We start from the raw sequence: 22,572 nt of genomic DNA on the forward strand, positions 1-22,572 counted from the left end.
CCCTCAGATGCTGCTGTAAGATGTGTGCTAGTGGCTCTTTCAGTAAGGCCCCATGCACACGACCGTATAAAAACGTCCGTATATACGGCCTGGAATACGGCCCCATGCATTCCAATGGGAAATATGGCCATCCATGTACATGGCCGTATTGTCCACCGTAACGTACTGTAAGCGACGCATATAAAAATATAGAGCATGTCCTATTTTCCACCATATTTCCGTTCCGTACGACCCATAGCAGTCAATGGGAATGTATAAAATATGGGCTAAATACGTGCTGCATACGGCTGTGCACCGTATGCTGCCATACTGTATGTATGCTAGGTGTATTCTGTCAGCCAGTCAATAGTCAACCATGCATCATGTGCCTGCCCACCGTATTTTATACGGATATGGGGCAATACATTGCCATACTGTTGCAATACGTCTCGTATTTACGGCCAGAATACAGCCGCATACACAGAACAGAAAAGACCACACAGTCATGAGGCTTAATGGTACATTTACACAGCTGTATTGGGCGGGGCGGGCATACCGCTGTGCGCTGGAGAGGAGGTGACTCCTCCCCCTTCTATAGAGAAAAGCGGCGCACGGCTGCACACACGGGGAAAGATAGAGAATGCACCATCTTTTTCCTGTGTATGGCATAGAACGGTGTCCGCCGCCAGATCACCATATGAGTTTGCATCTACATCCCCACATACGGCCATCCAAATGTACCTAAGAGTAATGCTACATTCACACTACAGTATGGGGGACGTATATGCGGCCGATATACGTCCCCCATACACTTCTATGGGCTCGCAGCGCCCTACGGGAGCGGTACGGTACAGCACACGTGCAGCACCATGCCGCTCCGTAGCCCGGGAAAAGATAGGACATGTCCTATCTTTTCCCGTATTACGGCGCCGCGGCCATAGATCGCTATGGAGAGGGGCGGGGGTGAGCTGTGCTCACCTCCTCCTCCTCTCCCCGCGCTGCCGTGTGCCCGCCGTGCTACGGAGCGGCGGGCTCACGGCAGTGTGAATTTAGCTTAAGGCTGCATTTACACAAATTTAAGGGGGAAGTATCTACAGCCGCAAGCTTTTCACTATTCACATGTTGGGGGAGATTTATCATCAAGTTTCTGAGGTAAAACTTTTCTAGTTGCCCATGGAAACCAATCAGAGCTCAGCTTAAATTTTATAAACAGCTGTGGGAAAGTAAAAGCTGAGCTGTTATTGGTTGCCATGGGCAACTAGAATAGTTCTGCTCTAAGAGACCTATGATAAATCTCCCCCATTGTATCCACCCGATGCATGTGACGTGTGACGCTTATCCCCGCTATCATTACCTGAGTGTAATCCACACTGCGCCCCTAATTGATAGCTCTGGTTTTATTTGATTAACCTTTTTATTTCCCTGCTCCCCACATGTGAAATCTGAGAATAAAAGTCACACAAATTAAAAAGTGTTATCTCACATTAGTGTCTTGTGTCTCCAATGGGTACAACTTGTGACTATGATAATGACCAAGAAATCCTGTGAAATATCTTTATGTGATTAAACTTGTCAAACGCGTTGTCCTGGGGATGTGTTTTATAATACAAGCTCCTTAAGGCGACTGGTTCTTACTTGTGTGTGATAAATAACAACACTAGGGAGATGCAGCTCACATAAAAGATTCCTTCTCGTGGTTCTTAAAGAAACATCTGCTGGAAAGTCACAAAACGTACAAGAGACACGTATCTGTGCAACACAGGTCACACTCTATTAACGGATTAAATGCTGTCTGCTCTGTCTGTTTTCAATCTGTCTATGCCGAAAAGTCATGGGGATCGGTCTATCATTAATAGATAGTTGCTTTTACTGAGTATGACCACCCATTTGACACCTAAGTCTAGAACGTGAAGAGAATATAATGAATAAAATACAAGGTAAACTACAAAAATACTACTCTATAATACTACTCTATATTCTGCATCCGTACTTGCAGATAGGACACTATGTACAATCTACTCAGCACCTTCTGCTCCATAACATGCTGCCTGCAGATAGGACACTATGTACAATGTTCTCAACTACTCCTGTTCTATAACATGCTGCCTGCAGATAGGACACTATGTACAATCTGCTCAGCTCCTCCTGCTCTATAAGATGCTGCCTGCAGATAGGAGACTATGTACAATCTGCTCAGCTCCTCCTGCTCTATAACATGTTGCCTGCACATAGGACACTGTACAATCTGCTCAACTCCTCCTGCTCTATACCATGCTGCCTGCAAATAGGACACTATATACAATCTGTTAAGCAGCCGTGTCTCCTCTATAACATGCTGCTTGCAAATAGGACACTATATACAATCTGTTAAGCAGCCGTGTCTCCTCTATAACATGCTGCCTGCAAATAGGACACTATATACAATCTGTTAAGCAGCCGTGTCTCCTCTATAACATGCTGCTTGCAAATAGGACACTATATACAATCTGTTAAGCAGCCGTGTCTCCTCTATACCATGCTGCCTGCAAATAGGACACTATATACAATCGGTTAAGCAGCCGTGTCTCCTCTATACCATGCTGCCTGCAAATAGGACACTATATACAATCTGTTAAGCAGCCGTGTCTCCTCTATACCATGCTGCCTGCAAATAGGACACTATATACAATCGGTTAAGCAGCCGTGTCTCCTCTATACCATGCTGCCTGCAAATAGGACACAATATACAATCTGTTAAGCAGCCGTGTCTCCTCTATACCATGCTGCCTGCAAATAAGACACTATATACAATCTGTTAAGCAGCCGTGTCTCCTCTATAACATGCTGCTTGCAGATTGGACACTATATACAATCTGCTCAGCTCCTCCTGCTCTATAACATGCTGCCTGCAGATAGGACACTATGCACAATCTGTTAAGCAGCCGTGTCTCCTCTCTAACATGCCCATGGCCAAGATGACCTAAATGGCCTTATAACTTTTCCAAAAATGATGCATTATTGCATTGTTAACCCAAACTGAATGCTCCAGACCAGCAAAACCTCTGCTTTTACGGAACTGGTCACACTTGATGATAGTTGATTAACGAACTGCATTTGATTATTCACACCTGGCTGCTATGTCTCTTTTAGCAATATTTCACAACCAGCTTTGGCATTTTGGTCTTGATATTGTGAAATAAACGTTGTTCATTCTCTGTTGTAGTTACTGTGACAGATTTTTTGTAGGTTTGTTTGTCCCCCCGAAAATATATACAGCACCCACCTGCCTTGATGTTTCTGTACACAAGGTCACATGGTGAATATATTTTTAGGGCCCCCTCATGGGAAAACTCTTTTTGACCCAAAATCTAACACTTTTTAGATCTATTTTTGAACAGTGAGGACAATTTCACTCGTCTCATCAACTACCCACATTTTTGAATTACAATATCTGTCTTTGTAAACATCCATCTAAATCCTGTTGTCGACATGTAACCCCCCACCCCAAAAAAAAAATAACTACAAAGTAATAACTTTGTCAGATGTCAACATGTAATTGCGCCATATAGGAGGTGACAGATTCCGGTGAGCCGGGGATAGAGCGTGGGAGTATGGCGGAGACAGCACGGAGACTTGTAACATGTAATACCAGACGTAAGGAAATACAAAGCTACAAAAAAGACTCAGTATAATACCAGTAATATTAATGTGATAAAAGACCAGACCGGACTTATTGCAAGAGAACGCAAAGGTCATGTATTCATGTGATTGGAGATTGTTGCCCGGTCGGTGTTAGCGTGTAATATCTTGTGCGCGGTTTTCAGGGAGAGAACTCGATTCCTTAAAGACATCGACTCTCACAGCAAGACGAGCATCTGCAATTAGCAACACATATTAGTATCATACATCCTGTGCGCCCAGGGGAGCGAGCTGTCAGCGCTAAACCAGCTGTTTTAATAAAGCCTCAACCTGCTGTCTAAAGGTTACCCTCCACATCAATGACATCCAGGCACTTCAGGGGGTCGCACTTTGTTGGCTATCTTCATTAGGAGGATTTCTGACTGTCTTGTGAGCAGCTGGCTCCGGAGCAGACGCAATCTAGCAGTAATACAGGCTAGATTAGTGAGGGCTTTGACTTTACTGGAATAAATTAGAAGGTACTGTATCATTTTCATAGTTTTACGTGTGGTTCTTATGCGTTCCGTTTTTTTGCTTTACATTAAACTGTCTCAAATGATTAAATGGTAAAGATAAAAGTCTATCCCGTAACGTCAGGAATCATTCCGGGAAAGGATTCTTTATGTGACTAGTAGTGGACAAGCTTAATAAGTTAAATAGTGCCTTAAAGGGGTTGTCATGGTCCAGAAATAAATGATATATTCCTCTGGGGAGGGTAGAAAAATAATAAACAGGCCAATGACATCACATCGACAATGTGCATGGCAGCTACAGCCGGCAACTGCTACTGTAGCCAGGGGCGGATTAAGACATGGACCCTGGGCTGTATGAATATTTAAGCCCCTACAAGTATAAGTGATGGGAATTCCGGCTCTTCTTACTGAGCTGGATTAATTTGCTCCACTCACTAAGAAGAGCCGGCTCTTCTGGCTCCTGAACGGTTCCCTATTAAATATTAGGGAGCCGCACCCCAGTCAGGCGCCCCGCACCACTTCACTTTTAACCCAATATTTTCGGGTTAAAGGGGGCGTGGTGAGCCATTTAGGGGCTCCCTTTCTATATATGGTACTAAAATCAAGCTTCTTGGGGAATAGAGCATATGTCCTTTCTGTCTGCTCTCTGTGTGTGGTTTCAGGGTCTTTGGAGGACCTTCAATAGTCTTTAAAACATTTGATTTTATGCATTATGAAGCAAACATACCTTAAGAATGCTGTAACTACACAGATGCAGAAACATATCTTGTTTCATCCCTAAACTGAGTAGTTTTGCTCAAAAAATTATTATGCAAATTATGCAAATGAGGTTTTGTCACTCCTGCGGCTGCCCGGGCACTCACCTCACCATAATTATGCACAACTTCAGCCTTGTCCTGCCCAGAATAAGCTGAGAATAGATAATTTACAGTGTTGTCCGTAACAGAAGTAATCAATCACTGCACCATCCCTCAGCTGCTATGTATGAGTCATCCAGCTCAGGTTGATTAGTCCTGTCTGGACAGTTCTGGAAGCTCCGTTTGTAATGTGTTTATGTAAGCAACCAGCTTTTCCAAGGTCCTGAATTTTATAGTTTCAGTAAAACCACTTAGCTCAGTGATGAACAGGATATGTTTCTGCATTCTCAAGGTATGCACAATGCATAAAAAAATAGTAGATTTCCTTTAAATGGCTCTTGTGTACATGTGTATTGAGAGCAAGAACAGGTGTATGAGGATTTCATTGGTGAAGATCCTTCTCAGTATAACATTTGGTGGGTGGTTTGGGTGGCCATGGGCCCCTTAGAAGTCTTGGGCCCCGGGTTAACGCCCAAACTACCTACATTATAATCCACTACTGACTGTAGCAGGCACCACTGCGGCTGAATAGGAGAACCAGAAAAAGCGAATATGAGCTGTTTATTATTTTATATTTGAAGGCAAATATAAAAAATGTATGAACTTGAACAACCCCTATATATGCTCCTATGGTTATCAGGGCTAGTTTTTGCCAAAAAAATAATACTACTCCAACTGAAATTTTGCCTTCCATTTCTGGAAAAAAAGGCCGTCCAGGGACTTGTCTCTCCTTGTACATCCATATTTTTATGTTGTCTTTGCATTGACTTCTGCTGGATTTGGAATAATGGGGATCTCTCAGTAGAAAGAATCGCTGTGTAAGCAAATATGTTCCATAGTCTCACTGCTTGTACAGTAAAGAACCTTTGTCTATTTTGATGGTGTAACGTGGTCAGTCCTGTGAGCGGAATACTAAATGCTGCTTTATAACGGACCAGAAATCAGACTTCTTTTCATTTTAACTTCTTGCCATCATTATAAATGTCCCTTGATCCTGTATAATCAAACATCGGTAACTTTCCTGCGGTAACACTATTGCTCTCTGTACTACTGGATAGATTTTTGCTCATGAAGTCAGGGAGTTGAGTGATTACTTGACAGACTCATTTGGAATTGCTAATCCTTCTGTTGCCTTTAGATTACAAGTGGCTCAGTCAGAATTACAGGACTGGAAATGCAAGACGCCGCATAAAGGTTTTACCTGGATATCCTAAGATATGTTTCTTCATAGATACATGGGAGAAAATGACTTACTAAAGTCTAGGGTCTCAGACCGCCAGAAAATGGAGGGGCAGGTATGTCAAACTATGGTGAAATTCAACAGGAAAGTATAGGGATTGAAGCTCTGGCTGAAAGTGGTGTGGAAAATGGTGAGAGTACGTGAACCATCAAAGCCAGCAATAAAAAAAATTTGGGTTCAAATAAATGAATAAAGGACTTAGAGGGGTCGGACACTCTTTTGCAAAAGTTTCCCAAGTGCCTTAAAAACAATCCCTTAATGTTCATCAAGTGATTCAGCAGTTCTGCTACTTACTTTAGTGCTGTCGGCAAACTCTCTGTGGATCTTTGTTTTCATGTTTTTGCAGTGATATATAGGAGGAGCTGCAGCAGGAGATTAGGACTCACCCTTCCCTTTTCCTGTGTCTGTTGTTGAGATGGACAAAGAGAGAGGCACAGTGGGTGATACCATGACGAAGCCCTGGAGAGAGAGGAAGCTGTGTGTATATGTTATGTAGAGGACAGCATGGTGACAACAGGGAGAGGCTGAAGACATGTCTAATGGAAGAGATTTATTAAAACATGATCAGCCCCTTTAAATGCCTCACTATGGTACTCCACCAGGATGACCCTTGTAGTCGTCAGGAAGGGAAGTATTATCTACAACTCCGCCTACAGCCACCCACTTAACAGCAATGCTTTGTGTAAAGGTAAGTGGTACTATGGACAGCATTTATTGATCATCCTCAATAATTATGTATGTATCACTGGGGCTTTACCCCTCCTATCTGTCCCCACCTACAGTCACACACTGCAGAACAGAATATATCAGCCGTGCTAGGACCCTCAGCACTAGTGATGTGTCGTTCATGAGTGAGCCGGCTCTAAGAGCCGTAACCTCGCCCCTAACCGGCTCACCACGTCCCCTTAAGCCCAATACAATCAGATTAAAAGTAGAGCGGTGTGGGGTGACTGACTGGCCTGTTATATATTTAATAGGTTATATATTTAATAGGGAGCCATTCAGGAGCCAGAAGAGCCGGCTCTTCTTAGTGAGTGGACCCTAATAAGCCAGCTCACTAAGAAGAACCCGAATTCCCATCACTACTCAGCACTAACCTCGCAGGAAGGGGGAGGGGGATATAAAAGCAACAGGACCTCATAGCTTCCTGTAGTGTGCCTGACTATGGGGCTGTGTGTAGTGTGCTAGAGTATTGGTCTATGGGGCAACCTGTAGTGTTCCGAATTATGGAGTTGCCTGTCGTGCTCCAGACTTTGGTGCTTCCGGTCATGTGCCGGACTATGGCGCTGCCTGTAGTGTACCAGACTATGGTGCTGCCTGTAGTGTACCAGACTATGGTGCTGGCGGTCATGTGCCGGATTATCAGGCTGCCAGACTATAGGGCCTTCTGTATTGTGCCAGACTATGGAGCTGCCTGTTATGTACCAGACTATGGAGCTGTCTGCAGTGTCTTGATGTTGTTGTTTTGTTGTGATGAGTTACTCCTCTTGTCTTTATTCTGCTTCTTCCCTTTCTCTTTTCCTTTCCTTCCCATCTTGCAGTTTATGCTCTCATCGTCTCATCTTCCTCAATACCATATTACCATCTGCTAACACAGCTTATGTAAGCTCGAACCAGAGGTGTGACTCCCATCTATCATGTACTTATAACATATCCTGTGGATATTCCATAAATATTAAACACAAGAACACCCCTTTAAGGGATGACAATAGGCGACATCTATCAATAATCCAGTAGAAGAAACTCTTTTGTGACCGGAGCTCAAAAACGAAAAAGACGATCCATGCAGGTTTCCTCCTTATTTGTGCACCAAACACAAGGGATCACTTTCAGGGATAAGTCACCATTCAGACCAGAAACCGTCAATATTTTCACTCCTGTCCTAGTCTCCTCCACTCACTGCATATAAGAGACATATCCAGACATAGGGGCACATTTACTTACCCGGTCCAGTCGCGATCCAGCGGTGGGTTCTCCGACGCTGATTCGGGTTCTGCCGGGATTCACTAAGGTCCGTGCGCCGATATTCACCAGGTGTCGCTGCTGCGCCGAGGTCCGCCGGAGTTCACCTGCTTTTTTCTGGTGTATGTGAGTGCTTGATCTTGCGACACAAATGGCTTTTTAAATTCTGCGGTTTTTCCGAATCCTTCGGGTTGTCCGGTGGCCACGCCCCCCGATTTCTGTCGCGCGAAAGTCGGCGCGATTGCGCCAAAAATCGATCGTGTGCGCCACAATCCCGTGAAATACAGCGCAAAGCGGAAATATTCGGGAAAAACCCGACAGATTCGCGGCTGCGGACCCTTAGTAAATGTGCCCCATAGTGTAGACAGTTTCAAACTATTAAAACTTTTATTTCCAGTTCTACTCATATGTAGATAAAAAATGCGCATATCACAAATAACTCCACGAGGACGCCAATCCTTGCCCGACCCAGGGTTTCGCCTCTGTGCTTCTTCTGGGGCAATTTTTTGTTGACATCTATCAATGATGGAAATACCTGTTATTTTACACTGGAGAATTGAGGCAGGGAAATAATAAATGACCCCCACTTCTATGTCTTTATAGTGCAGTAGAATAAATTCTGCAGTCAGTCTTGAGTTATCAGATTTAAGCATCAAAAGGAAACCTCAATAGTAAAGCCGATCAGAATCTCCTGTAATTACTCGCTTCTGCGACATAAGGTAAATTCCAGCGCTTAGTATAATCTGCAATAAAAGCAACAAGAAAAATGCATTAAAAATTAGAAGTAGCAACACAAGAACATAGAGAATCATCTTACCAATTACTTGTCGTCGGTGTCCTTGAGTGAAGGTCATGGAGGGCGCACCTGATCGCCGTGCCGGGAACGCCTGCTTCACATTTGTATGGCCGAGGTGCGTCTGTTCATTAAGAAACACTCAGTGTAATGACTAACCCCCATCTACAAGATGAATACCGAGTGGAGCAATACCCAAACATACCGGGAAGTCAAAGGCTTCCAGAATGGGAGAATAATTATTACTTTTATTACAGATCAGCGGGATAGTTTCTGCATACAATGAATCACGGGTGACATTACTCACAATATAACTATATGTATTTTCTTATATATGGAAATTGGATAAGCAAAGGCAGCACAATGCAGCGATGTAGCTGGGGTGCCGCTGTGTATTATTATGCGTACGACATAAAGTAGAACCAATTTCATCTCCATTTGTGACTGCCAATGATGTAAATGTCATATGAAGGTAACATAATGCTTGATAGAAACCTGATTATGACAGCAAATACATGAACTTGTTATTTGGGATTTACGACCCTATAACTCTCAGAATGAAAGGCTTTATCTCCGGCTTATGCAAAAATAATAAGCAATAACTTCTAATGTATTTGATACATAAAAATACATTTCCCTGTCATATTTAGTGAAATGAATGCTGTGGTAGGGCTCCCCTCTTAGGGAACTCACTTTTTTTGTGTCACTCTGTAGATCTGAGGGTGACTATGTATTAAAGGGATTTGCCCATTCCTACGTCTCCCGTTGAGCCACCAAAGGGAAACTAAATAATTTTACATTCATATCAATGGACAATACCGACACTATAATAATAATACCTTTATTTATATAGTACACACAGATTATGCGGCGCTGCATAGAGTTTGCCAAATCAGTCCCTGTCCCCAATGGGGCTCACAATCTCATCAACCTACCAGTATGTTTTGGATTGTGGGAGTAAACCGTAGGACCCGGGGGAAACCCACACAAACACAGAGAGAACATACTGGGGCACATTTACTTACCCGTCCCGTTGACGCCGCCGATCCGGAATGTCCGACGAGGATTCTGAGCTGCCGCGATTCACTAACATCGTGCGTCCAATTTCTTGAATGTGTCACTTTCCTGCTGAGGTCCGCCGGAGTTCACCTTTGGACGGCCACGCCCCCCGATTTGTGTCACATGAAAGCCGGCGCCGATGCGCCACAATCCGATCGCGTGCAATTCAGCGCAAAACTGAAATTTGGGAAAACAGACAGAAATACGTCCGATGGACCCTTAGTAAATGTGCCCCACTCTCTTTGCAGATGTTGACCCTGGGACTTGAATCCAGGTCCCCAGCTTTGCAAGGCTGTAATGTTAACCACTAAGCCACCGTGATTTTAGTGACAAGATGGGTCCTCCAGAACTATGGACTATTTTTTCATGTTGACCAAGAAATCAAAATCGAGAACAGAAAATTTCCTTAGTAACAGAAATCTTCCAAAAAGGGATTTTTGAAACTTCTCACAGTCACCCAATCACTATGGCTTCAAGGGGTATAAAAAACCCTTGGGTGGCTGAGATAGGGTGGGTTAAAAAAATAAATATGTACTTACCTCTGTGGTCCCTCCCTGCATGCCCCTGTTTGTTTACATCGGGCACAAACAGGAGAGATCATAGCGCTGAAGGCCATGAGGGACCGCGGAGGTAAGTACATATTTATGTTTTTTAACCGGCCCCATCCCGGCCACCCAAGGGTTTTTTTTATACCCTCGGACAACCCCTATCAGCTTTTTCATACTCTGGAGTTCCCTTTAAGCAAATTGAGGCAAACCTACTAATTTTGGTGGGCTTGCTGGCCATCAAATGCTTGTGTAGGATTTAAATTTCCCTCCAGACAGATTAGGAGGGGGGAAGTCGTCCATCCCACCTGTTGGAAAAAACGGGCCTGAAACTTGTTGATGTTGTGTTTCATTGACTTTGGCCATGGTTATCTGTGCATAAGAAATAGACTTATGACATAAAAATTATAAATACCAATCAGATGGCCCTGTCCCTGTACGGATCCTAACACCAAAACAACAACAATAATACCAATGGAGGTATATAGGACACAAAGTTAATCCACAATCACAGACCAGAAAGCTGCTTATTGGGAATAAAATATCAACAATCTTTATTAACACATTACAGCAATCAAGACAACAATAAAAAGTTAAAAGATTCCACAAAACACAAAAAAGAGTGTGGTGGTGGTTCAAAACAAGTCAGCATAAACATATCACCTCTATAATGACCAAGTATTCAAGGCAGTTATTATGCAAATTCATATTACCCACCCGGGCGCGACATAATGCAAGAATGCAAGAGAGAGGCTTGACCACCACCACAGCACCCCGACGCACGTTTCGCCGTCACCCCCAGGAAGAAGCGACGGCGAAACGTGCGTCGGGGTGCTGTGGTGGTGGTCAAGCCTCTCTCTTGCATTCTTGCATTATGTCACGCCCGGGTGGGTAATATGAATTTGCATAATAACTGGCTTGAATACTTGGTCATTATAGAGGTGATATGTTTATGCTGACTTGTTTTGAACCACCACCACACTCTTTTTTGTGTTTTGTGGAATCTTTTAACTTTTTATTGTTGTCTTGATTGCTGTAATGTGTTAATAAAGATTGTTGATATTTTATTCCCAATAAGCAGCTTTCTGGTCTGTGATTGTGGATTAACTTTGTGTCCTATATACCTCCATTGGTATTATTATTATGACATAAAAATGCCTTCCAAGTCTTCACTTGATAAAGTTATTTTATCTATTGTTTTTGAAAAATCCCCACTAGTCTTTATTTCTTTAGGAGGTCCCATCAACCATAGACCCATTAAAATAATTCCATGGGTGAAATTTCTGAGGCCTAGCCCAAGATCCAAATATGGGTCGAGAATCTGGCATGATAATGGCCTTTGAAGGACTTTCAGAAGACAGCTTATTTAGAGGTGACGAATGGGCCAGTCATCTGAAATATGAGTCTACTTTCTATTGGCTGGCTCACAAATAATTAGATTGATAAGATGTTACGTGATTAACAGTGTATTGTTCTGTGGCCACTTCCTCTGATAGGACAAGGGGACCCATTCTGAAACTAGTAGATTTTGCCACCTTATAATTACTTTGAGAAATTATAACTTTGAGAAAAACGTCTTACTTGAGGCAATGCTGGAAAAGATATTGGGACATTTTTGGTAATTGTAGGTCCCTCATATACAAGAGAAGGGTCATGGAAGGTGAATCTATGCTTTCAAGTGCTGGTTGCTCAGCTGTTTCTCATATCCCTTTATCTGCCTTTGTCCAGTCAAGCCGCCATGACTTTCCCTGCATGAGGTTGCAGTTCTAAGTGTATAGACACGGGGGCATGTTCGAATATAATAGGTGTCAAGATTTATATTAAAAAATGTGCTAGAAAATATTTATCAAATCTATTATACTGGTCAAATGAGCAAATCCATGGCCGTCACTAGCTGCCCTTATTCCATGTGAAAATTGATATGAAATTGCCAAGATGCGGGTGTTACGTAGTGTGGGATGTCAAGCCGTTCATCCCTAGGTGAGATAAGGTCTTATAAACAAAAGAGGGGGCTTTTCTGGAGCTGAGTCCCTCTTTATACAGTCAACTTTTAAAAAACAAGCTTTGTGATAAGGCTAACTAACCGGATAAGACTCATGACATTAGCTACTATATCGCATGGTGTAAGTGCATGCTCAGACTGCCCCACCGGAGAATCCTGTGGTTCTCTGGTGGGACAGTCCGACCCAGCATTTACACCACGGCCCAGGCTCCAACTCTATAATGGATCTAAGAGGTATAGCAGGAGACAACGCAATTTGGAGGCTATCAGGGTCTATTTCCTATGGGTTGATGGAGGGCGGGCCCCCTGGGTAATTTTTATCTGGTGTTCCCAAGGAACCCAGTATATCAACATGCAAATTAGATTTTTTTTCTAATTACAGTGGTGGACAGTGGGGTGCAAAATGGGTCCAAATGATGTGCTCATTCTGTCTCAAAAATAAGTCTAAATATGTAAGCGCATAACTCTCCTTGTCCCACTGGGAACATTTGGCCAAACAGAGCATGGATGTGTATGGGGGGGGCAGAAGAAAAAGCTGATAGTGGAACGAGTCTAGTAGGGAGCCAATAAAAGTACAGAACATGCCCACCAGAAAAAAGGTCACTTACTCTTAGTTCTGAACATCCCCTTAACTGTATTGTCATTTCTTGGAGAGTAAGTGTCCTCTCCATTGGGGCTACTTGCTATAAGTGGCTACTCATTTGCCATCATGCTCCTGAAATGTCAAAATTCCCCAGGAAAGCATTGATTGCCTTCCTTCCTTCCACTAGATAATATATCCAAATATTACTATGTATATTGTGCTAGTAAATTTGTCACAGACAATATTAGAATCTCGGAGACGCCTTGTGTTCTGAAATCTGTAGAGAAAAGAATCAGTGTTCCTTGAAGTGTTTTGTTTCCTGCTCCTTCTCATCAGAATTCCTTGAGCTGCCATCAGATAAGCATTCAGGAGAAGTATAATTACCTTGCATGCAGATTTCGGTACCTTTTGTGTCTTTCTTTCTTTGAGCTGCATCTGCATGGGAGGAGGCAGAACATTGATTTGGGTTTTGTAGCAAATAGTGTATCGAATGTGACACAGAAGAAGAGAATGATTAGCATAGACCTGCGGTTATTAATTGCTTCGCCCCTGGGTTTAAAAAAAAAACAAAAACATTTGTAATAATGTGGGAGAAAATTAAATGGGGCACATTTACTTACCCGTCCATGTCACGATCCCCGATCCGCAATGTCCGACGATAATGCACTGTGCCGCAATTCACTAAGATTATGCGCCCGATATACTGCATGTGTCGCTTCCCCACTTAGGTCCGAGGGAGTTCACCTTCTTCTTCCCAGTGCATGTAAGTGCATTGTCTTGCGACACAATTATAAAGTTAAATCCTGCGCTTAGTCCGAATCCGTCAGATCGTCTGATGGCATGCCCCCGATTTCTGCCGCATGAAAGCTGGCGTGATTGTGCCAAAATCCAATCGCGTGCAACACAATCCCCTTCTGCGGGCAAATTGAAAAACTGTGGAATATACGATGTTTGTGTGGTCCGCAGACCCTTAGTAGATGAGCCCCAATATTGGTAATTGGTCTGTCTTGGAAATCATCATAAAATCATCATCCTGTACTGAAAATGTCACTTTATCAATCTTTGCATAAAAGTGGATATAAGAACATTTATTTTATATTTTGTATTATACTTTGCCTTGTATCACTCTTCCTCCTTCCTAATCTTTTCAATTTCCCTCTGCTAAATTCTGTATTGCCTTCAAAGTGGAAAGAAACCAAATTGTTGTATTACAGAACCTCAGCGAGCAATGAGGGGTGTGTTTTCTCTTCAACTGAGTCACTGTGTAACTCTGCTCATCTCCCTCATTCCCCACTTCCTCAGGAATGAGGGAGGGGAGAATGAGGGAGTTGAGAGAGACATTAATTGTGTGTGAAATGCTGGAGAGAGTGACTCGATTGAAGAGAAAACATGCCCCTTGTGACTCAATGGGGGACATTAATCACAGCTGAGAAGCCCTGAAAGGATAACAATGCCTAGTAAACCACCAAGCATTGTGATTGTTATATCCTTTACACCAGCTCCACGACAAGGGGGCCTGTAGGGGGCATGGCCGGCTTCAGAGTTGGTTGGCGCAAGGTGTTCCTGCTCCAGACCTACACCGTAAAAAACACTTAATTTGCTGGTTTGTTGTTTTGGCTGCCAGCGCAGCCACCCAGCGGATACAAGAGGAGGCCTAATCCTTATGATCAGTGGCGTAACTAGAAGCTGATGGGCCCCAGTGCAAAGTCTGTGCCAGGCCCCCCACTATAATGTATGGTTTATAGTAATAGTTTTCTCATATGGGAAAGTGACACCATAAGGGCCCCCTAAACCTCTTAGGCCCTGGTGCAATTGCAACCTCTGCACCCCCTCAAGTTACGCCCCTGCTTATGATGTATCCGGTGGCACTGACGGTCGGGGTTTCCATCACCAGCTTTTGCGCATGATAAATCTCCCCCAGTGAGTCTCCTAGCAAGGTACCAGCAACTTTTTTTAAAAGTGATTTTGGTTCAATCTGAGCTGTGGATGTTTATACAAAAAAGCAGTACAGTATGAAGACTTCTGTGGGAACCTGTCATCAAATTCAATGGTGAAAACCTGATGACAAGTTCTCTTAAGGCTGAATTATCAGCCTTGGGTAACATTGGTTTGTTTTCTAGGACCAAATTCTGTGTTATAAGTTATCATTTCAGTACATCTTTTAGCAGCTTTTTTCACAGACAAAAAATTCTGCGTTTTTTCAAGTCTAAAATCCCTAAATTACAATATTTTGTCTTTCTTTAGGTACCACTAGGGGGAGCTTACTGCATACACTTGATTCATTCAATTTAAAGAAAGCACTTCAGGGCTATTTTCTTTGGACCTTTTTCTTAGGACTTTGTTGCCCTCCTGAAAGAGATGGTGAAACACTTACATAACACGTATATATCTTGATATTTGCCACCTAGGATAGACTCCCCTATACATACACATACAAACAGTTGAGAAGCCGCACTGACACTATAATGACTGCTGTTAGGGCCTTAAATAATGAAGTTAAACACAAGATTAATCCAACCAATTACCCACATCCTGATGCGACGGAGCCTTAGGAAATGCATTTGTTATATGTATTATAAGATTTGTGTAATATAATTTCTAGCCATTAATTACCCTGATATGTAGCGTCCCGGTGACACAGATAATTCATGAAGATGTCAGATTAGTACACACATTATTATGTGTTTGGTACATAAATGGCATTTCTACACTTCATTTCACACTGTGGGGTGACAGGCGATTTTCTGCACGTGGGATGTGAAAGTCACTTATAGATAAATATATGTGTAACCATGGCAACATTCATCTTATATAGATTTGTTATGTAGGATCACAGGGATCGCTGATGTATTTTAATGTGTGTATGTGGCAAAAATGACCCTTTTTTGCCTAATTTATCTGAGGACATCACTGTGATGGGCAGGGCAGATAATAGACAGATAGTACCTGCCCATCATCTACCTAGAAGCAATAGTACGGTGTATTGTTTTTCAAACCCTTATTAAAGGGGACTTACGTCAAATACATTCATGCAAAAAGTCCTCCTTAGCTACCGTATACAGCCTGGAACTTCATGGATTGGCTCAGTGTCAGACTGGCCCAACGGAGTACCAAAGGATCCCCCGGTGGGCCCAGACTTTTTCTCACTGTCATCACTGTGTTGTCAGAAGTAGGCAGGCAGAAGTAATCAATCACTGCACCATCCCCCAGCTCCTGTGTATGAGTCATCCAGCTTAGGTTGACTAGACAGTTCAGGAAGCTCCGTGTAATGTCTTTATGAACGGCAACCAGCATGCAACTCAGCTTTCCCAAGGTCCTGAATTTTATAATTATTTTTTTGCAAAACCACTCGGATCAGGGATTAAACTAGAATCTACTTTTAAAACTATGCTAATTTACCCGGTGGGCTCTGGGGAGTGGGGGGGGGGGTGTTACCAGATGTTATTTGTGGTGTCACAGGCTGTTACACTGTTACACTCACTGTGTGAGATTACAGAAGGAAATTAATGCTTTGGGAGCTGGGGGAGGGTGAGATGTGTAGCAGCCTGTGAAGCCACAGCACGGAGGCACTCTGGTAACCACAGCATGGTTTTAAAAGTCGATTTTAGAAGGAAGGAGACCATGGATAATAATTATAAGCAGATTACCACAGTCACAGGGCCTGGATCTATCAGTAAGTGTCCCTGGTTTATCATGATGGATTTTGATGGTAGATTTCCTTTAAGATCGGTACATTATTTGATGGCTTTTCTATTTGCCTCATATTACTCTGTCTGTCTCTTCTTCTAATGCCTGAGCCTTGTATTACTCTTCTGATTTGTATGTGTGTTTAGTATGTCCCTGTGATAAAGTGGAATCAGTTTTACTAGAAGCACTAGATAACATTGGCAGCTCCCCCGGGCTTGTCACCAGGCTTTCCATCAGACATCGGCTGCTGCCAGGGGAGCCCCTGGGGTTTCTTTATAAAAACATCAAGTAGAAATGATGTACTGTGCATAGTCCTATACGATCTGCTCCCAACTTCCTGGAAATGAGAAACAGAATCTGCTTCTCATGCTATTATACTGCTAAGATTTTATGGATCATATCTTTTTAAGATTGAAAAGCTCTGACATTTATGGGATTGAGCGCTCTCTTAAATATTTTCCATGTATTTCAAGATTCCTTCTTTCCAAGTATTTGAGGGTGCAAAGTATATACACAACTATATATATATATTCTATGGAATTGACTTATACATTGACGTTTTGCATTTACAGAATTAGAGGTATTTTGTGCAGGTATAAGAAGTGACGACATGCTATACATAGCTATAAAAAGGTAAAAATGTTAGATTATTAGTTAATTTTGCTCATTAGATCCCAATTGGCTAATACGGAAAACCACTGGCCAAAAGAAGCAGTGAGATGGAACATACAAAAATAAGTACTTACCTTATATACTCGAGTATAAGCCTAGTTTTTCAGCACAAAAAACTGTGCTGAAAACCCAAACTCGGCTTATACTCGAGTAAAAAATATATAGGTTTTATCAGGTTTTTGTGGTAAAATTAGGGGCCTCGGCTTATACTTGGGTCGGCTTATACTCGAGTATATACGGTACCTCTCTTCCTGTTGTGTTTAATCCCAGAAGCCATCAAAGTATAAGAAAGGAACTTAAAGGAAATGTTATTGTTATTCCCTGTGATAGAGGATAATAGACTGATATGTGGGGTTTGCCACCGATCACAGACTCGTGCACTTCACAAAAACAGGGTCCAATTCTCAGTAATTGAATGAAGCTGCAGCTCAAGTGTCCTGATTCAATACTAGGGGAACATTGTAAATCATCAGTCCGAGCCCGGCGCTCGGTTATGTCAGACACCACCCCTATCTGTGTATGAGAGTGGCAGATAACCTGAGCGCTGTGCTTGGCACTTTCCAACACCCCCATAGAATTTAATTAAGAAGCAGGACACATGATCAACCCGGTGCTTTACTCAGTTACTGAGAATGGGCCCCCGATCAGTGGATATCACAGCAGTCTGAACCCAGGTATCACATTGTTATCACCTAAAACAACTAAAACAAATTAAAAGTATGGTACTTACCTTTTCCTCACTACCTATTTTGTGGTTTGGTGCACTGGTTGCGTTGTTGGTGCCAATGGCTGTGTGGCCAACAATGACATCTCTCTCCTTTGGCTTCTGTTGCCACTGATTGGCCGCAGCGGTCACGTGACCTCCGATACTTCTGGCCATATCATGAAAACAGGAAGTCAGAGAGAGGTAAGTAAATAATTTGTCTTTACTTTTTCTGCCACCCAGGGGTTAACTGGAAACCTCTTTAAGTCATTTATAGAATGTATTATTTATCATGAAGAATTTATGAATGTATTTACAAATATATATTTTGCGTAGACACTTTTTAACTATTGATGAATTAGACATACAGGTGGTTCCCGACTTAAGGACTCCCGACTTACAGACAACCCCTAAGTACAGACGGACTCCTCTGCCCACTGTGACCTCTGGTGAAGCTCTCTGGATGCTTTACTATAGTCCCAGGCTGCAATAATCAGCTGTAAGGTGTCTGTAATGAAGCTTTATTGATAATACTTGGTCCACTTACGCCACGTAATATCAAAAATTCAATAATCACTAAGACAAAAAAATAGCAATTATAAAACACACCTGTTCTGACTTACATACAAATTCAACTTAAGTAAAAACTTAAAGAACCTATCTTGTATGTAACCCTGGGACTGCCTGTACATATTATAAATGTTGTTTGTGTACAATATTGTGTAAATTATGTAAGAACTTCTCATTGCCTATTGCCTCAGCAATGTGTAATGAGATCATTACACTTAGGAGGGCACTCTGCTGTGGACATTACCCTAAGGGGGCACACTGCTATGGACATAACTCTAAGGGAGCACTCTGATGTGGACATTACCCTAAAGGGGCACTCTGCTGTGGACATTACCCTAAGGGGGGCACTCTGGTGGACATTACCCTAAGTGAGGGGGAACTCTGCTGTGGACATTACCCTTAGGGGGGCACTCTGCTGTGGACATTATCCTGTGGGGGGCACTCTGCTAGGGTCATTACCCTTAGGGGGGCACTCTGCTGTGGTCATCACCCTAAAGGGGCACTCTGCTGTGGTCATTACACTAAGGGGGCACTCTGCTGTGGTCATTACACTAAGGGGGCACTCTGCTGTGGTCATTACACTAAGGGGGGCACTCTGCTGTGGTCATTACACTAAGGGGGCACTCTGCTGTGGTCATTACACTAAGGGGGCACTCTGCTGTGGTCATTACACTAAGGGGGCACTCTGCTGTGGTGATTACACTAAGGGGGGCACTTTGCTGTGGTCATTACACTAAGGGGACACTCTGCTGTGGTCATTACACTAAGGGGGGCACTTTGCTGTGGTGATTACACTAAGGGCGCACTTTGCTGTGGTGATTACACTAAGGGGACACTCTGCTGTGGACATTATATTAAATTATATATGCCGATGTGAAGTCTTCTATTTTTGTTGAGGATGTTTTTTAACACTATATATAATCATGTAGTAGGGAGCTGAAACCTCGGTTGGCCTTCAGAATGACAGTGGTTCCTTGTGGCAATAAGGTGTGAAAGTAGTTCTGCAGAAATTTTGGCCCTGGTGGAATGTGTAGGTTTATGGCCCTAATTTGTATAATGAATCAATGTGCATGTATCCTGTATAGTGACACGTGGGGGCATATTTACTAAGGGTCCGAATTGCATTTTTCCGACGGGTTTCCCGAATTTTTCTGATTTGCGGCGAATTGCCCCGGGATTTTGGCGCACGTGATTGGATTGTGCCGCATCGGCTCCGGCTTTCACGTGACAGAAATCGGGGGGCGTGGCCGTCGGAAAACCCAACGGATTTGGAAAAGCCGCAGAATTTAAGATAAAAATTATGTCGCAAAAATAGCACTCACATGCACCGAGAAGGACTAGGTGAATTCCAGCGCAGCAGCGACACCTGGTGGACATCGGGCACACGACCTTAGTGAATCCCGGCAGGACCCGAATCAGAGTCGGAGAACGCGCCGCTGGATCGGGACTGGACCGGGTAAGTAAATCTGCCCCATGAAGTCTATCTGGTCTACTAATACAGATCTGCTGGATCTGGCAGATCATGTCATGTGTTAACTACGCCTACTACAAAAAAAAACCTTTCTGTATCTGAATTTCCAGTTATTAAAAATGTACATTAACCTCTTCACGACTGCCGTATGGCCATATGCGTCCTATTTACACGTGCGCCACGCAGAAAGGACATTTATAAACGTCATGAAAGTGGCCTATATCTCTGGAACCCTGGCACCTAGAAACACAAGTCTGGTGTAGTATTGACCAGGAGAATCTCCGATTTAATGGTATATGAATACTAAAATATGTAGATTTTTATGTACCCATTTGTGCTTCCAAATGTAATATTAAGAGTGGATATCTCCAGTTATGATAAGCATCCATACACAATCCATTTAGACTGTATCCTCATAGACTGTAAGCTCTTGTGTCACCCCCTCATCCTCATAGACTGTAAGCTCTTGTGTCACCCTCTCCTCCTCATACACTGTAAGCTCTTGCGTCACCCCCTCATCCTCATAGACTGTAAGCTCTTGTGCCCCCCCTCATCCTCATAGACTGTAAGCTCTTGCGTCACCCCCTCATCCTCATAGACTGTAAGCTCTTGTGCCCCCCCTCATCCTCATAGACTGTAAGCTCTTGTGTCACCTCCTCATCCTCATAGACTGTAAGCTCTTGTGTCACCCCCTCATCCTCATAGACTGTAAGCTCTTGTGTCACCCCCTCATCCTCATAGACTGTAAGCTCTTGTGCCCCCCCTCATCCTCATAGACTGTAATTCACGGCATATTCACAGTGGCGGTCGTGTCCTGCTGCAAGGAGAGGGCTCACGGGCTGAGCCCTCTCCATAGCCGGTAAGTCTTTGCTGCATATTGCTAGCACTGATCGCGGGAGTTGTCACAGCGATCACTGCCGGCAAAGCTGCCCATGCGCCGCCATCTTGCCTAAGATCGTCGCTCCCCGTCATCGGGGAGCGGCGATCTGTCTCCATGGTAGCCTCGGGTCTTGCGAAGACCCGAGGCTATTTCGTTTTAACCCCTTCATTACAATGTGCTGATAGCACATTCTAATGAATGAGGAGGAAAATCCCCATATGCTGCCATACTGTAGTTTTTTCACCATTTTCACTGCATTTGGAATTTTTTTCCCGCTTCCGAGTACATGGCATGGAATATTTAATACCATCACTATGAAGTGCTATTTGTTACGCAGAAAACAAGCCATCACACAGCTCTTTACGTGTAAAAATAAAAAAGTTATAGATTTTTGAAGGTGGGGAGTGAAAAATGGAAATGAAAAAACAGGAAAGGGCCCGGTCCTTAACTGGTTAAAATTGTTCTGATAATGTTAATCTTTTTCAGAGATATCGGCATTTAAAGAAGCGCATAGCAGAACATCAAAAATTGACCTGGTCATTCAGGCACCAATGACCATCGAAGGGGTTAAAAGGGAAATATCTTATTTTTGTATATTTCTTTATGTTATCTAAAGAAACACATTGGAAAATGAAGTCTTAGATGTTTCTACGGAATAAAGAAGTGATTATTACATAAGACAATATGTCCTGGAGCTGCTGGCGGGATGTACATTGGACAGCTTGTAATGATGGTTTCTCCTTTGTTGGACATTAGCTCAGAGGCGCTTTTGGCACAATCATAATAACTATTGGAATGATTTGGCTTTGGGAGGCCTCCATGCAACATTGTAATGGGTTTCAGTATGAGACCAGTTCCTTTTTGCTTCGGGAACCCAGATGGTTTCGAAAAGTAAAGGACAAAATAACAATATTAAAACCTGTGTCCCGGAGGATCCCTGCCTGTCATTTTACTGATAGGTAACCAGGAGTGGGGCTTCCAGCTGGCCTGGAGATACTTACTCAGGTTTGGAAGATGTACAATAGGAAGCTGGCACTTGTTATATTCATAATATGAATGAAGTGGAAACAACTCAGGTCTTCTTTAATTTCTGCAAATGTGTCCGGCCGCATTTTGTGTAATAGACAGATGGAGCTCTGGATACAGTATTCAGCAGTTATCCAACTTGAACATTAGAGATAAACTAAGGATAATTATCTGGAGCTCATAAGATACAGACTATGATACTTACTGAAATAATTGTCAGAATAATTCCACTTTGTATAATCTAGTGGGGGTCATGTAAAGGCTATCCGGGATCACTCCTCTGCAATCTGTGTCCACCTCTATAATCTATAGCTGCTTATCTATAAGTATCTGGATGACAGATATCTGACAGTTTTGTGCAAACAGATGGAACATCCCCCACTAGGGCCAAGCCTTTTCTTGGGGCCTGAAGG

The 22,572-nt window shown here is 43.0% G+C and overlaps 1 long non-coding RNA gene across 1 annotated transcript; it reads right to left on the bottom strand.

The window, feature by feature from the left end:
* Window positions 1-8,713: 8,713 nt before the first annotated feature.
* LOC140076074 (uncharacterized) lies at window positions 8,714-13,585 on the bottom strand. Its single transcript, XR_011849526.1, has 3 exons — window positions 13,535-13,585; window positions 8,986-9,085; window positions 8,714-8,911 (listed from the first exon to the last, which is right to left on the bottom strand). It is a non-coding gene; the product is annotated as an uncharacterized lncRNA (long non-coding RNA).
* Window positions 13,586-22,572: the final 8,987 nt, after the last annotated feature.

This window comes from Engystomops pustulosus, chromosome 8 (assembly GCF_040894005.1).
Source record: "Engystomops pustulosus chromosome 8, aEngPut4.maternal, whole genome shotgun sequence".
Taxonomy (NCBI): domain Eukaryota; kingdom Metazoa; phylum Chordata; class Amphibia; order Anura; family Leptodactylidae; genus Engystomops; species Engystomops pustulosus.